The 5,461-nt window shown below is 39.1% G+C and overlaps 1 long non-coding RNA gene across 4 annotated transcripts; it reads left to right on the forward strand.

Moving 5' to 3' along the window:
- Window positions 1-2,429: 2,429 nt before the first annotated feature.
- On the forward strand, window positions 2,430-4,187 carry LOC145035843 (uncharacterized). 4 transcript variants are annotated; one of them, XR_013678383.1, is made up of 7 exons: window positions 2,430-2,741; window positions 2,808-2,887; window positions 2,977-3,016; window positions 3,108-3,135; window positions 3,540-3,596; window positions 3,682-3,840; window positions 3,919-4,187. It is a non-coding gene; the product is annotated as an uncharacterized LOC145035843 (long non-coding RNA). The 4 variants fall into 4 exon arrangements; XR_013678382.1 differs by having other exon boundaries at window positions 2,430-2,728; window positions 3,916-4,187; XR_013678380.1 differs by having other exon boundaries at window positions 2,431-2,741; window positions 3,916-4,187.
- Window positions 4,188-5,461: the final 1,274 nt, after the last annotated feature.

The following is a 5,461-nucleotide window of genomic DNA, read 5'->3' on the forward strand; positions in this document are numbered from 1 at the left end:
GCATGCAATTCTCATAAACTGATACACATACAATAGGCACATAAGGCATCCTTCCTAGATCCTTAGTACTAAACTAGCATGCAGTTCTCATAAACATATCATAACATAAACTTGTAAGGGTAATTTAGGAGTACTTACTTGAGCTCGACTAATTACATGAACCACACCCTTTTGTCTTTTCAAAGTTCTTTTGTCTTTTCAAATTCTTTTGTCTTTTCTTTTTATAAAAATGATTTCCTTTTGAAAAATTTCATATCATGTCCTCAGTTTGAGTTCAGACACACCTGAGAGTGTGCCCGAATCCCTATAACCAAGGCTCTGATATCAACTTGTAACACCCCAAAAATACAGACTAATTTTTTTAAAATCATTTATAATAAAACCATAAGTCATTCATCATCATAAAGAAAACCATAAGTCGTGTATCTCAAAACATCGTATCAAAATCATATAAGAAAAAAATCAGATTCTAAACATCCCAGGATCAAACTGTGGTGTGTGCCATGCGATCATCCCTAGCCCTTCCCCTTGCTAGTGGAAGTACCTGAAACCAAAACTAAAAACCATAAGCACCAAGCTTAGTGAGTTCCCCCATGCTACATACCATACAAATAATCACAAACTGGGCCTAGACTATTACATCGAGCCTCGCCCGACATCGGATGAATATGACATCGGGCCCCGCCAGACATCCGACTGAGGTTCGGCATAACTTAGGCCTATCCCCTGCATCGGGTCGTGCCCGACATCAGACCGAAGTCCGATATACATATCATATCAACAAGCATAACATAAACATAACATGAAAGCTAACATTCCTCGGGCTTTCCCTGACATCAGACCAAATTTCGAAAAACATAATCAGACACATGCAAGAATCACAAAGACATCAAGCATACTAACTTCCTCGGGCTTGCCCCGACATCAGATCGAAGTCTGAAACATAAAATCTACATCGGCTAACCCCGACACATACAATCACACATCAACGGTCTGGCCTTGGTGCCTTAGACCCATTCCTATAAGGGAAGACTCACCTCGCAAAGCTGTTTGCAAAAACTCACGGTGAAGAATATCTGATAGCTGCTCCAACGAATCCCCGACTATCAATATTACAATAATGCTTAGTCAAAACCTAATAATCCTTCTCAGGGTTAACTGACCATTTTACCCCTGGTCAAATCCAATATCCTGGTCAAAGTCAAAGTCAAGGTCAACTCCCAATCAACCCCAACTCATCGAGTCATCTCCCAACTCGGCGATTTCATGAAAATTTTTAGACCCGTGGTCCACTAAGTCAACTCGTTGAGTCCCTTCCCAGACTTGTCGAGTTCTTCCTGTTATAACATCGGGACATGTCGTCTTCAACTCGTCGAGTCCTTCTTTGGACTCGTCGAGTTCTTCAGCTTCCGAGTCCTAATCTTTTCCAACTCACTGAGTCATCTCCCAAAACTCAATGGTTTCACTCGCAACCAGAAAAGCAGTTAGGGTTCACGACCCGACTCGCCGAGTCCTCCATGTGACAAATCCATTCAGTCGATTCTAATCCATTCTAGTGTTTTTAACTCATAGATCTAGACTCCTTAGACTAACATTACATGTAAAGTTGCTAACTTTACGTGCATGCATGGTGTTATGAAGCTAAAACACCCAATCCATACAAAAATGAAGGTCTAAGTCATAGAATGGAGCCATGGTTGAATAAAGGTGGCAACTTTGAGCTTCTAAATCTCAAGAGTGCCCAGATCTGAAGTCCTTACATCGCCAAAGGTCTAAAACTCGGAATAACCTTGGAAATGACCCACAAATGACAACATCGAAGCTAAGAAAGGGATCTAAGTGAATAACAGCCAATGTATAAGCTTTATACTTCTATGAAGATAGAAATGATTCCTAAGCTCTATATCTTTGACCTTCCTTCAGCAACTCCAAGCCTTTTTCTTCCTTTTTCTAGCTTTAATCATAAAAATGGAAAGAGATAGCTCAAGATCACTCAAGGTTGATTACGGTTTCGAGATAGGGTTTGGGGGGTGATAAAGGTTGGGATGGAGGCCAAATATGATGCTTAAATAGGGTGTAAACCCAAAAGATTAGGGTTTCATCCAACCTGACCTTAGGGATGAGCAGCGGAAGCGGGTACTTGCTTTTGGAACCGGAACCGCCTCGGAACTGCCGGTTCTGGAACCAGAACTGCCTTAGGCGGTTCCGGTTCCGGTTCCTAAAGTCTAGGAACCGCCTTAAGCGGTTCCGGTTCCAATTCTTATTTTTACGAAACCGATGCCCGCTGGATACCCGCCGGTTCCGGTTCCAATACCGGGTACCCGGAACCGGCGGTTACCCAGAACCGGTACCGACGGGTACCCGCCTTTGTATTAAAAAAATATTTAATTTCTATATTTTGGTTTTTAGGGCACCGATTGCAAACGTAATTCGTTTTTAGGGTATATGATTTTCATTCTAAAAAAACCGCCGTCTTCTATTCTCGTCAATCTCCTCTCTCCCCTCTCATCGTTATGTTCAATCCAAGATTCAATTGGCAATTCAAGGTCAGATTCTCAAGGTCACTTCCCTCGTCTCCCTCAATTCGAGTTCGTATCATGTAACCCTCCCTCAATCTGTTCTCCCTGTTCAATCGATTCGATGGTTTTCCTCGACTCCTGCTCATGCCGACGATCGCCGCAACTACAAGTCTTTATCTTCAAGTCTTCATCGAAAGGTTTAATTGAAGGTTCATCTGTTATGTAAGTTCTTTTTATGTAGTTAGAACAAGGTTTAATCAAATTAATTGTTTTTTTTTGTGTACTCAGAACTCAGAAGACTGCAGACGCGGGTGAAGGCGGAGAGGGAGAGACTTCTATTCTCCATCGACGAAGTCCGACAAAATCGAGTAAGCCTTAAATATTGTTTTCTCTCTGGAGTTCCATTTTGGTTTACACATGAAAAAAATTAACAATATGATCTTTCCATTATTGTTAGGGTTTGTGATTCATCTGTTTGGTTACCAGGTCTACCTGAAGTGAGTAACTCATACATCTAGTTTGGATTACCCTTAACACATACATCTAGTTTGGATTACCCATTCATTTTTATTTTTATATGCTTTTCAGGTGGATTACCAGTTCATACATGAACTGAGTAAGTCTTACATATTGTTATGCTCTTTCTTTAGCTTCATCCACTAGCAAATCCTACAAAACATATACCAGGGGCAAAACTGGAAATTTAAATATGATCATATCAACACTTACAATACAAATTCTAGGGGCAAATATATGTCATTTTAACTAGTAAAACATCACAATAGAGATACACCCTCCTACTATATATGTGTGGTTTAGTTCCTACCTTTTAAGTCAAAATGAATGAGCTAATAAGTCATACTTCAAAAAATTTGTTCAAAAGCTTTGTTTCATAGGAAAAATATTTCTAGATTTGATGTTGATTGAAAGAGCTAACAATCTTTTGATGAAATCTGTCATAGAACTTGTCCTATTGATTTGAAGGAAAGTTACGATATATCTTGTACTTGTTTTTTACAGGTAAAAGGACATCCGTTCTTTAATGGTGTAATCTGAGATACCCTTGCCATTTAAGAGGTGGGTGATGTCATTTCCATTTTCCACAGAATTGGTGTTAGTAATTTATTTTTTATTTTTTCTAAATTTGAATATTTATATATAGGTTGCTTTTATACCACAACCAGATGGCATAGATGATACTAGTTATTTTATTTCAAGATAAAGTTGTAGTTCAACTGAAACACCTAATGATCAAGACTGTAGTGATGCATCTTTAGACATTACTGAATTCTGTTTAGACTACTAGAGAGACACTAGAGAGGTACACATTTATTTTCTGTTTATTTATTATACTAAATTTGTTTGGTAAGACATTTATATTTATTTATTTTTTCAGAAGACAGATGTATTTTTCAGACATTGTTGCTGTTATGTGCTGTTGCTGTTTTTGCTATTGTGTGTTGTTGCTGATTTGCGTCGGTTCTTAAGCTGTTGTTTTTGCTGTTTGTAGTTTGCTGATTTGTTGTTGCTAATTTGTGTTGTTGCTGATTTGTTGTTTCTATTTTATAGTTTGTAGTTTGTTGTTTATAGTTTGTAGTTTGCTATTTTTATTGTTGTTGTTTTGGCTATTTCTATTGTGTTATTTAAAAGTGGGAAATGTTTTTAGTAGCTTGTTATCTAAAAGATCAATTTTTTGTAAATGTTTTGGTACTATATTTTGTAATTATATTGTTTGTATAGGTTAATTTAGATAATTTGCATGGCATGTATAAAATAACAAGTTTTAATACTCGAAAAGTCGGGTACCAGGAACCGGAACCGGTTCCGGGAGCAGTTCTAATTTTCTAGGAACCGGTGTAAGCGGTTCCAGTTCCAATTCCAAAAACTTAAGAACCGTCGGTTCCGGGAGCGGTTCCGATTCTAGCAAAAAGAGGCGGGTACCCAGTTATGCTCATCCCTACCTGACCTACTCATCAAGTAGCTCACTTAAAACCCGCACCTTTTCTGCCTTCTACTCGGCGAGTTAGGGCCACCAAATCATCGAGTAGCCTTTCAAAATTAAATAAATAATAAGGTTAAAATGCGTACTAGGAACCAACCGTTACGTAACTCAATATAAGAACATAAGACCCTCCGGTCGATAAATCAAATAAGACCACCCTCCGGTCGATAAATCAAATAAGACCCTCCGGTCACACAGTATTACCACTCATGTAATATAGTGAGAAGACTCACATCATAGAGTAAAGCAATTTATCCTACACTCAAACTGTTGGTCTAGACTCCACCCATCCATAGCCTCCAAAATCCACAACTTAACCACAACCCTAAAGTCAACTAAAGTCAACAGTCAAAGCTGACCCAACTCGTCGAGTGCAACTCATGAACTCGCCTAGTTCCTCAGTACTTAGTAAATCACGAAAACCCAAGTCAACTCGCCGAGTTGCTAGCCAACTCGTCAAGTCCATGTATAGTCCAGAAGATTGGGGATAAACCCTAGCCACTCGTCGAGTTGTCCCACCAACTCGTCAAGTTCACTCTGAATCCAAAAAGAGGAAAACTCAACTCAACTCATCGAGTTTTTCAACCCTTTCTCATAAAACTCATTCCAGTTGATTCCAATACTCCAAACTCTGGATCCAACCTCGTAGGATGAAATTACCACGTAAAGTTGCTAACTTTACGATCATGCAAGGTCTCACAAGGCTAAAACACCCAAAACTAAGCTCAAGAAGGGTGTAGGACATGAAGACGGTTAAAAGCTTCATAAAGCTTAAGGCTTTATGTACATGAGGGTTTAGAGGAGTCCAGATCTGAAACTACTCCCCTATGGACAAGCTCAACCCGAAAATGGCCCTCATTTGTACCAAAATACCCATAAACTCACACAAGAAGAGATCTAAGAAATGGCAAGCCAAGTTAAGAACTTTTTACCTCCAAAT

Source organism: Lactuca saligna, chromosome 3 (assembly GCF_052625555.1).
Source record: "Lactuca saligna cultivar CGN05327 chromosome 3, ASM5262555v1, whole genome shotgun sequence".
In the NCBI taxonomy this organism is placed as follows: Eukaryota; Viridiplantae; Streptophyta; class Magnoliopsida; order Asterales; family Asteraceae; genus Lactuca; species Lactuca saligna.